Genomic DNA, 12,725 nt, shown 5'->3' with positions numbered 1-12,725 from the left:
TCATAACCACTGAAGATGGATGGACCACTTTCTGGATTAAACAATGATCGTGTAATTTGTGGATCTATGTATATATATAAAGAGAGAGAGAGATAGACACACAAACACACACATATATACATATATATGTATGTATATCGCCTCTCTCCATCTTACTAATCATTATCATGTAAAGGAGACTAAGAAAACAAAAGATAACCAGTAGCAGAAGGGTTATTTGGATCTACCTTTGTGCTGTTTTCCCTAGGATTATGAATATAGTGTCAGTCTCATGACCAGATTTGTAAAATGCATGTGTTCATGGTAAAAGACTTGATTTTCCTCGATTCCTTCTTGATTTTTTTTTTACCTCTTCATGTTCATAGCTGCAATGTAATTAGTTCAGCTTTTCTTCTTTATTTTGTTTTCCTGAGGTGTCTCAAAGTCCACTAAAGGAAGGGAGGGTGAGGCTAAAAAACTGGCCCTCCCGGCACTCATCCTTGTCTCATGGGATACTAATAAATGTTTAAAAACTAGCTCTCTGGGAGAAAAAGACTTCGTTTTTAGCATTGGCTGACTTCTGTGATGTAAATACACCCAACAAGGGCAATTTCAAGCTATCAGTGTGACGTCGCTGATAGCAGAGCTGGGAAGAGATGTACAAAGCACACCACTGTACATTACTCCCATTGTGCAAACTGGATGTAAATAACCCCAAAGCATAGATAAGAGTAAAATGTAGTAAAGTAATGAGGAAGTGATAGGTTTCAAATTATATCTTTTTCACCAGAAATTATTTAATCATAAGTTTATATAATTTAATTTTAACAATGATTGTGTTTAACAATGGGCTCATAAAATTCCTTAAAAACTTAACAGTTAATTTTAGGAACCAGCATAAGCAGGCTCCAACACACCCCTGCCCTCGTCCCAGAAAGACCAATGACAGCATCTTTCCTTTTGCATATCTTTGCCTTTGCATACTATACCAAGATGCCACGCAAAATTTTGTTTTTAAAAATGGATCTTAGAAATGGATTGTATTAAAAAGTTTGAAACCACTGATCTAATTAGACTTCATTATAGTGGAATTTGTAGATCATCCTCATTTATACAATTTGGGCTGCTATCAGAAAACACAAGTTTCCTACACAGGAGATCTACTGAATCAGAAGTGTGTGTGTGTTGGAGGGTGAGGGGAAGGGTTTCTGCATTTTAAACAAGTACCTGCCTTAAGGGATTTCAATGCCCCGTAAAGTCTGAGCATTTCAACTCTGGCCTTCAACTTCTCCTTTCTCCAAGCTGATAACCTCCACCTGCTGACTCAGACACAACCAGCTTCAGTTCCAGGACAGTAGCACAATGAGCAGATTCAGTCCCACCTGTAGCTGAGGTTCAGCTTTCTAGACCTGGCATCTCATACGCCCAGAACATCTCTTTGACTACATCAAAGCTAAGGATAATCAGAAAATGCCCCAACAATCACTAACCAATATGCAAGGGGCAAGTACCTGCTCCCTTTATCGTTGGTAGAGAAGTTAATTTCTTCCATAAGAACAGAAAATCTGTTTGATCTCATTCATAGAGGTGTTGAGATTCCTGACTGATAAGCAAAGAGGCCTCTTGTTAAACTAGCAGAGCTGAAGTGTTTAGCTAGTGTCTGTCACGTGGTATATACTCAATGAATATTTATTATTAAACAAACAAATGAACAAATGAAGGTATGAATGAATAAACACATGAAAGAATTTACCCAAGATTTTGATGGAAATAATCTTGAAATTCTTCATTGCCTTTTCTCTATTAAAACTTCCAAATTAAGAGACCATTTGGAGATTTGTTTAAACTAACAATGTTTCCTTTAAGTACCATGATATTTAATTTCAATTTGATTTGATTAGCACTCAGATGAAACACAAATATGCTTTTTTCTTTCTTTGAAGTACAAAAAAGAAAACTCAACTTGCAAATATTGAAATATATACATCTCTGGAGAAATAGATGTTGATACTACCACCATGGACATATATATATATATATTCTTTGCAACATTTAGACTCATCTATGCATAAAAGATAAAAATCTATGGTGAGCTTCATATTTGTAAAGGATGCATATTGTTTAAAGTCAGTACGAAACATTTCTTCACATATAAATCCTTTTTGAGTGTCTTCAACGTTACCCATGTAAAAATAGACAATGATCTAGTTGATAGCTACTGCCTCTCAGCTAAAACACAAAACAGTCTGTCAAACAGATTTCTCTGAAAGATGAGAAATGTTTAAGTCGGAGGAACTTGAGTTACTACACAAAAAAAAACCAAAAAAACTTCTTATCGTTTATCTCGGAACAGAGTTATTTGTAGAAGACACAAGTAATTTCTCCCAGTTCCATTAAGATTAGATATGTCATATGATCTCAAGTTAATTTTCTGAAAATATAAAATTGTTCTTCAATACTTTTTAACCTACCATTACATACTTTTCAATGTATTTGAAACATGCATTTGTATTCAATATGTAGCGTACTTTCTATAAAATGTTCAGGAATCATGAAGATGATGCTCTTAGAAATATCTTATGCTAATATCTTAAATGCTAATATCTTATGCTAATATCTTAAATCTTTCAGATGAAAGATTTGTTTTTCAACAGTTGTTTTGTAAGATAAATAACATTTTAAGCTAAACTAGTGAATTAAATGAATATTTCAACATCTCTTAAATCAAATCACATAGTTAGCAACTGCTTTTACCTACTGGTAGGACTGAATCTCTTCATGTCCTCTAACTAATCAACCATTCCAACTATAAGGGCAACTTCCACGAACTAAATTAAAATCAGAGACCTTATCACTAGACCTAGGTTCATTTAATTTAAGCCCATTATTAAACCTATCACTTTTCAAAAATGTATGGCTTGAGCTTTTCCTTCAGAGCCAACCAGAATTGGATCCATCGGAAATGTGTGTGATGAAGTACATATTACAAGGTGATATTAAAGTAGGACTAGAGCTCCGAAGAGAATGGTAGTCTATCACATAATTTAGACTCTTTGTCATAGCCTTTGTGCAGGTATACTAAGTGGCAGTGACAAGAATACATTTGGAAAGAGCAAAATATAATAACCTCAAAACACACAATAGCAAAAAATGATGTACTTAAGTATTTTAAGTATGAAGATGAGAACTTCTAGAAAATGTTTTTCTACCCTGTTTACACTATAAAATTTCATATGGACATGGAGATTTAATCATGTCTCTAACTTATTCGAATCATGTAATAGACACCTTCGATGGTTCTTAATTCCCTATTCTTTAGTTACGTACATAGGCACTTTATAAAGACTGTTCCTAGATTTACTTCTAGCTCTTCCTAAATTTTTCTTCTTTCACTAAACCAATTTATATTTTTACTTCAAATTAATTCAGGTAACAATGTAGGGGATGCGGTTACCCAATTTATGGAGTATGTTGTTCTGGTTTGGAATGTATATCATGATGCTAAGGCAAGAGACTGAAAAGTTTTAAAGATAGTATTTACTACAAAATGCTTTTGTAGAAAGAGATCATTTGGGAAAAGCAGAACTAGACAAATATTTTTCACAGCCTTTTGTATCTTCAATAGGGGATTTATTTTTCTCACACTTTAAAAAAATGTCGTTTCTTGGAAAAGTACCATGAGATAAGTATCTAAGAAAATGAGTGATAGTATGATATACAGATATGCTTAGAATTTCCAGAGTATTCTCTTCAACTTATTTGCAGAATGTATTTAAATGGCATGATACATTTATATTATTTAAAAATTGGTTATCCAAATTTTTTTACTGTCTTAATATCCTTCCCATTCAGAGTTTATCCATTTATTGTGTTTTCACTAAAAAAGAGGAAAACTGCTGACTTACTGGAACTTCAAAAATAAATCAAAGGATCAACTTAACTACTGGCTAGGAGCTCTGATCTAAATTATAATGGGATATAAAACTCATGCTGGTGACCAAAATTATGTTTCCCAAAGTTACTCCAGAATAATCTCATGCATATATTTCTGGTTCTTTATTGTTAACTACGACAGATGGCTTTATCAGTAGATTAAAAAAAAAACAGTACATCAGTGTGGGACTTTGGAACAGAAGTATTCTGAAAGCAGTATCAATAATGGGAAGGGAGGAGTTTCTTCCAGGCAGTTAAAGCATCTTCCTATATTCTTAACCACTAGGGTTCATTAAATCCTTCATTTCCCTGTGAAAGTGAAGACCTAATGTTTTAAAAGTGTTTTATTTCTCTATTAAGATAAATTGAAAAGGCAATAATACATTTTTCTGTGAACTGGTATCCTCACTCTTTTATAAACTAAGTCAGGAAACAGAAAGTATAATGATCATTGTCAGGGCCTGGAGGAAGGGGAGGAATGGAGTATTATTATACAATGGGTATAATGCAGATGAGAAGATGAAAAGAGTTCTGAAAATGAATGGTGATGGCTGGACAACAATGTAAATGTACCTATGCCTATAAAGTGTACATTTAAAATCGTTAAAATGGTAAATTTTATGTTATGTATGTTTTACCCCAATTAAAAACATGTATTTTTCAAAAAAGTAAGGAGGATAGGAGCTATCTGAAGATGGGTTCTATCCAAATTACAGACACAGTTTTATTTTTGAGGGACTCTCATGAATTATTACATGTTGTCTTATTTTAATATAATTTAAAAACATATCTAGTCTAGCCTACAAATTCTAGACAAAAAAAAAAAAGATTAGACTATAAGAATTATCAGGAAACATTCCTTTCTTTATACTTATGCTCCTACCCTCTCACCCTTCCCAAAACACTTTCATTCATTGTCCCCTGGACATTATCTATGCTCAGAGAACAGTTATATAATGAATCAATCACGGAATCAGTAACTAAAAAAAAAACAAAACAATACAAGGGATCTGTACCTACTTGAATTGAATTCAAGACACTATATTTGAGCAGAACTTTTCTGTGTATTAGCTAGCTCGGGGTCACTTCCCTCCGCCATCACTGAACTGCCCTGGAGCTCGAGGGGAGGGCGGCCTCACTGAGGCTGCCAGCTCTGGTGGGGCACTAACAGCCAAAGCCACAACAGTCCTTGGGACGGCGGGCCAGTTGTTTCAACAACTAACTTAAAGACAAAATGGAAAAACAAGGAGCTTTGTGCCTGAGATCATGTTGATGTGAAACCAGGGATGGCCACCTTGTGCCAGAGTGAGTACAGAGGAGGAGCTTCAAGATGGCAGAAGAGTAAGATGTGGAGATCACCTTCCTCCCCATAAACACATCAGAAATACATCTACATGTGGAACAACTCATACAGAACACCTACTGAACGCTGGAAGAAGACCTCAGACCTCCCAAAAGGCTCTTGGTGCTCCAGCCAGGCATCAGGGCTATGCCTTAGAGGTGGGAGAGCCAAGTTCAGGACATTGGTCGACCAAAGACCTCCCAGCTCCATGTAATATCAAATGGCGAAAATCTCCCAGGGATCTCGATCTCAATGCCAAGACCCAGCTCCACTCAATGATGAGCAAGCTACAGTGCTGGACATCCTGTGAAAAACAACTAGCAAGACAGGAACACAACCCCGCCCACTAGCAGAGAGGATGCCTAAAATCATAATAAGGTGACAGATACCCCAAAACACACCAGCAGACGTGGACCTGTCCAACAGAAGGACAAGATCCAGCCTCATCCACCAGAACAGAGACACTACTCCCCTCCACCACAAAGCCTACACAACCCACTGAACCAACCTTAGCCACTGGGGGCAGACACCAAAAACAACAGGAACTACGAACCTGCAGCCTGCAAAAAGGAGAGCCCAAACACAGTAAGTTAAGCAAAATGAGAAGACACAGAAACACACAGCACATGAAGGAGCAAGGCAAAAACCCACCAGACCTAACAAATGAAGAGGAAATAGGCAGTCTACCTGAAAAAGAATTCAGAATATTGACAGAAAAGATGATCCAAAATCTTGGAAATAGAATGGAGAAAATACTCGAAACGTTTAACAAGGACCTGGAAGAACTAAACAGCAAACAAACAGTGATGAACAACACAATAAATGAAATTAAAAATTCTGTAGAAGGGATCGACAGCAGAATAACTGAGGCAGAAGAATGGATAAGTGACCTGGAAGATAAAATAGTGGAAATAAAAATTGCAGAGCTGAATAAAGAAAAAAGAATGAAAAGAACTGAGGACAGTCTCAGAGACCTCTGGGACAACATTAAATACACCAACATTAGAATTATAGGGGTCCCAGAAAAAGATAAAAAGAAAGGGACTGAAAAAATTTTTGAAGAGATTATAGTTGAAAACTTCCCTAATATGGGAAAGGAAATAGTTAATCAAGTCAAGGGAGCAAAGAGAGTCCAATACAGGATAAATCCAAGAAGAAACACACCAAGACACATAATAATCAAACTATCAAAAATTAAATACAAAGAAAAAATATTAAAAGCAGCAAGGAAAAAACAACAACTAACATACAACGGAATCCCCATAAGGTTAACAGCTGATCTTTCAGCAGAAACTCTGCAACCCAGAAGGGAGTGGCAGAACATACTTAAAGTGATGAAAATGAAAAACCTATAACCAAGATTACTCTACCCAGCAAGGATCTCATTCAGATTTGATGAAGAAATAGAAACTTTACAGACAAGCATAAGCTAAGAGAATTCAGCACAACCAAACCAGCTTTACAACAAATGCTAAAGGAACTTCTCTAGGTAGGAAACACAAGAGAAGGAAAAGACCTACAATAACAAACCCAAAACAATTAAGAAAATAGCAATAGGAACATACATATCGATAATTATCTTAAATGTAAATGGATTAAATGCTCCAACCAAAAGACATAGACTGGCTGAATGGATACAAAAACAAGGCCCATATATATGCTGTCTACAAGAGACCCACTTCAGACCTAGGTACGCATACAGACTGAAAGTGAGGGGATGGAAAAAGATATTCCATGCAAATGGAAATCAAAAGAAAGCTGGAGTAGCAATGCTCATATCAGGCAAAACAGACTTTAAAACAAAGACTATTACAAGAGACAAAGAAGGACACTACATAAAGATCAAGGGATCAATCCAAGAAGAAGATATAACAGTTGTAAATATTTATCTACCCAACATAGTAGTACCTCAATACATAAGGCAAATACTAACAACCATAAAAGAGGAACTCTACAGTAACACAATCATACTAGGAGACTTTAACACGCCACTTTAACTAATGGACAGATCATCCAAAATGAAAATAAATAAGGAAACACAAGCTTTAAATGATACATTAAACAAGATGGACTTAATTGATATTTATAGGACATTCCATCCAAAAACAACAGAATACACTTCGTTCTCAACTGCTCATGGAAGATTCTCCAGGACAGATCATATCTTGGGTCACAAATCAAGCCTTGGTAAATTTCAGAAAACTGAAATCATATCAACTATCTTTTTGGACCACAGCTCTATGAGACTAGATACCAATTCAAGGAAAAAATCCATAAAAAATACAAACACATGGAGTTAGCTAAACAATACACTACTTAATAACGAAGAGATCACTGAGGAAATCAAAGAAGAAATAAAAAAATACCTAGAAACAAATGAAAATGAAAACATAATGACCCAAAACTTATGGGATGCAGCAAAAGCAGTTCTAACAGGGGAGTTTATAGCAATACAATCCTACATAAAGAAACAAGAAACATCTCAAATAAACAACCTAAACTTACACCTAAAGCAATTAGAGAAAGGAAACAAAAAATCCCCAAAGTTAGCAGAAGGAAAGAAGTCATAAAATCAGATCAGAAATAAATGAAAAAGAAATGGAGGAAACAATAGCAAAGATCAATAAAAATAAAAGCTGGTTCTTTGAGAAGATAAACAAAATTGATAAAACATTAGCCAGCCTCACCAAGAAAAAATGGGAGAAGACTCATAACAATAGAATTAGAAATGAAAAAGGAGAAGTAACAACTGACATTGCAGAAATACAAAGGATCATGAGAGATTACTACAAGCAATAAATGCCAATAAAATGGACAACCTGGAAAAAATGGACAAATTCTTTAAAATGCACAACCTTCTGAGACTGAACCAGGAAGAAATAGAAAATATAAACAGACCAACCACAAGCACTGAAATTGAAACTGTGATTAAAAATCTTCCAACAAACAAAAGCCCAGGACTAGACGGCTTCACAGGAAAATTCTATCAAACATTTAGAGAAGAGCTAACACCCATCCTTCTCAAACTCTTCTAAAATATAGCAGAGGGAGGAACACTCCCAAACTCTTTCTAGGAGGACACCATCACCCTGATATCAAAACCAGACAAACGTCACAAAAAAAAGAAAAGTACAGACCAATATCACTGATGAACATAGATGCAAATATCCTCAACAAAATACTAGCAAACAGAATCCAACAGCACATTAAAAGGATCATACACCATGATCAAGAGGGGTTTATCCCAGGAATGCAAGGATTCTTCAATATATGCAAATCAATCAATGTGATACACCATATTAACAAATTGAAGGAGAAAAACCATATGATCATCTCAATAGATGCAGAGAAAACTTTTGACAAAATTCAACACCCATTTATGATAAGAACCCTCCAGAAAGTAGGCACAGAGGGAACTTACCTCAACGTAATAAAGGCCATATGTGACAAACCCACAGCCAACATCGTCCTCAATGGTGAAAAACTGAAACCATTTCCACTAAGATCAGGAACAAGACAAGGTTGCCCACTCTCACCACTCTTATTCAACATAGTTTTGGAAGTTTTAGCCACAGGAATCAGAGAAGAAAAATAAATAAAAGGAATCCAAATCAGAAAAGAAGAAGTAAAATTGTCACTGTTTGCAGATAACATGATACTCTACATAGAGAATCCTAAAGATGCTACCAGAAAACTACTAGAGCTAATCAGTGAATCTGGTAAAGTTTCAGGATACAACATTAGTGCACAGAAATCTCTTGCTTTCCTATACACTAATTATGAAAAACCTGCAAGTGAAATTAAGAAAACACTCCCATTTACCATTGCAACAAAAAGAATAAAATACCTAGGAATAAACCTACCTAAGGAGACAAAAGACCTGTATGCAGAAAATTATAAGACACTGATGAAAGAAATTAAAGATGATACAAATAGATGGAGAGATATACCATGTTCTTGGACTGGAAGAATCAACATTGTGAAAATGACTATACTACCCAAAGCAATCTACAGATTCAATGCAATCCCTATCAAACTACCACTGGCATTTTTCACAGAACTAGAACAAAAAATTTCACAATTTGTATGGAAACACAAAAGACCCCGAATAGCCAAAGCAATCCTGAGAAAGTAAAACGGAGCTGGAGGAATCAGGCTCCCGGACTTCAGCCTATACTACAAAGCTACAGTAATCAAGACAGTATGGTACTGGCATGCAAACAGAAATACAGATCAATGGAACAGGAAAGAAAGCCCAGAGATAAACCCATGCACATATGGTCACCTTATTTTTGATAAAGGAGGCAAGAATATACAATGGCGAAAAGACAGCCTCTTCAATAAGTGGTGCTGGGAAAACTGGACAGCTACATGTAAAGGAATGAAATTAGAACACTCCCTAACACCATACACAAAAATAAACTCAAAATGGATTAAAAACCTAAACGTAAGGCCAGACACTATGAAACTCTTAGAGGAAAACATAGGCAGAACACTCTATGACATAAATCACAGCAAGATCCTTTTTGACCCACCTCCCAGAGAAATGGAAATAAAACCCAAAATAAACAAATGGGACCTAATTTAACTTCAAAGCTTTTGCACAGCAAAGGAAAGCATAAACAAGACGAAAAGACAACTCTCCAAATGGGAGAAAATATTTGCAAATGAAGCAACTGACAAAGGATTAATCTCCAAATTTACAAGCAGCTCATGCAGCTCAGTATCAAAAAAACAAACAACCCAATCCAAAAATGGACAGAAGATCTAAATAGACATTTCTCCAAAGATGATATACAGATTGTCAACAAACACATGAAAGAATGCTTATCATCATTAATCATTAGAGAAATGCAAATCAAAAGTACAGTGCAATATCATCTCACACCTGTCAGAATGGCCATCATGAAAAAATCTAGAAAAAATAAATGCTGGAGAGGGTGTGGAGAAAAGGGAACCCTCATACACTGTTGGTGGGAATGTAAATTGATACAGCCACTATGGAGAACAGTATGGAGGGTCCTTAAAAAACTAAAAATCGAACTACCATACGACCCAGCAATCCCACTACTGGGCATATACCCTGAGAAAGCCATAATTCAAAAAGAGTCATGTATCACAATGTGCATTGCAGCTCTATTTACAATAGCCAGGACAAGGAAGCAACCTAAGTGTCTGTCGACAGATGAATGGCTAAAGAAGATGTGGCACATATATACAATGGAATATTCCTCAGCCATAAAAAGAAACAGAATTGAATTATTTGTAGTCAGGTGGATGGACCTAGAGTCTGTCATACAGAGTGAAGTAAGTCAGAAATAGAAAAACAAATACCGTATGCTAACACATACATATGGAATCTAAAAAAAAAAATGGTCATGAAGAACCTAGGGGCAAGGTGGTAATAAAGACGCAGACCTACTAGAGAATGGACTTGAGCACACTGGGAGGGGGAAGGGTAAGCTGGGACGAAGTGAGAGAGTGGCATGGACATATATACACTACCAAATATAAAACAGATAGCTAGTGGGAAGCAGTCACATAGCATAGGGAGATCAGCTCTGTGCTTTGTGACCAGCTAGAGAGGTGGGATAGGGAGGGTGGGAGGGAGGGAGATGCAAGAGGGAAGAGATGTGGGGATATATGTATATATATAACTGATTCACTTTGTTATAAAGCAGAAACTAACACCACTGTAAAGCAATTATATACTCCAATAAAAATGTTTAAAAAAATGTTCTGTGTATTATGACTGAGTACAAATAACAGTGTGAAGTTTGTGAGTATAAATATTATTGTAAATGCCAGTTTCTAATTTATCTTTACATGGAATCAATCATCTAAGGTCTCCTATGTCTCCTCCTTCTCTACATTAAATTTGAGAAATCTACCACATTTGTAAGCGGGGGACTCAGAGCTCCGGTTCCAAGTAACTCAGTGGCCAAAGTGTATTTTACGAAGGATTTAGCATGTTTCAGAAAGAAAGAAACAAACAAAAAAATATTTTTCATGAGCTATCTAAGGCCTTTATACAACACAAAAGAGGGAGATCAACATGTATAAGAATCATGGTGTGACGGTAGAAGTGGTTCCGGAACACCTATGTGAACTGTGCAGTTTCAGAGAGGTTGCCATACTGCAGGAAATAGTGTTAATGCAAGTGCTCTCTGCACAGCCAAGAGAAGACAACCCCAATTTCAGAATAAAAAAAAACAAAGACATGCCCCCACAAAAAAAACAGAAGACCTGCAAATTAACATCATAACTCAACTGGCTCTTTGTTTTTACTTCTTCCAGTTTCTCCTCTTCTCCTTATGTTGACAATTTTGCTCACAGTGGCTACCAAGTGAATATATCCCAGGTGGGAATCAAATGCAAAAGCCTCACTGAGCTATCTGCTTGGCTGTCACTTCTGGGTTTTTTTTTGTTTTTTTTTTTTGCGGTACGCGGGACTCTCACTGTTGTGGCCTCTCCCGTTGCGGAGCACAGGCTCCCGACGCGCAGGCTCAGCGGCCATGGCTCACGGGCCCAGCCGCTCCGCGGCATGTGGGATCTTCCCGGACCGGGGCACGAACCCGTGTCCCCTGCATCGGCAGGCAGACTCTCAACCACTGCACCACCAGGGAAGCCCTGTCACTTCTGTTGATAAGAGAATTATCACTCGCCCAATGGCAGAAGACAGAGACCTCAGTCAAAATCCTTCCTGTATATGTATGTATATGTATAACTGATTCACTTTGCTGTACAGCAGAAACTAACACAACATTGTAAATCAACTATACTCCAATAAAAAATTAATTAAAAAGAAATAAATTATTTCTTTAACAGTCAAAGCTTAACTGAAAAAAAAAAATCCTTCCTGTCATACCACATCTTCAGAAGCACAGCCCTCTGATGCTACCCAACAATACAACACTTAAGATTCCCCCTGTATTATTAAAATATTAATTAACTATTAATTTTTAAAAGACATTAAAACATCTGGGGCCCAAACCATCAGTTTGTTTCCTGAAGGTGGAAATTGCTATTTTAATTCTCCCTTTGGGTAGTTTCTTGGTAAAGGGAATTTGCATGATTGCTTAACTAATTTTCGAGTTATTTAAGCATGCCAAATTATGTTGAAACATGGGGAAATGAACACTTTAAGATTCAGGAAGATAACCAGTCATATTTTCTTCTGTTACAGTAATGGCATCACACACTATTGAACTGTGAGTGACTAACTGGGTATCCCCTTCCAGGAGTGAACAAAATGACATCCACATAGATTAAGGATAATAATTTCAGTAGAGAGGTGTATGGTGATATAATGAGAGGAATCCAATATTCTGTGTTTAAAGATTCTATGGGGCTTCCCTGGTGGCGCAGTGGTCGAGAGTCCACCTGCAGATGCAGGGGACACGGGTTCGTGCCCCGGTCTGGGAAGATCCCACATGCCGCGGAGCGGCTGGGCCTGTGAGCCATGGCCGCT

General features: G+C 36.7%; 1 protein-coding gene across 1 annotated transcript in view; it reads right to left on the bottom strand.

Moving 5' to 3' along the window:
* The window catches only part of DCC (DCC netrin 1 receptor), a gene marked incomplete at both ends in the record, with an annotated part of 1,188,726 nt that overhangs the window by 311,322 nt on the left and 864,679 nt on the right, over positions 1-12,725 (bottom strand). The gene's annotated exons all lie outside the window — the stretch shown is intronic.

Source organism: Hyperoodon ampullatus (assembly GCF_949752795.1).
Source record: "Hyperoodon ampullatus genome assembly, chromosome: 13".
Classification (NCBI taxonomy): domain Eukaryota; kingdom Metazoa; phylum Chordata; class Mammalia; order Artiodactyla; family Ziphiidae; genus Hyperoodon; species Hyperoodon ampullatus.
Note: the sequence above shows the minus strand (reverse complement) of the source record. Positions and strands in the feature narration are given on the sequence as shown.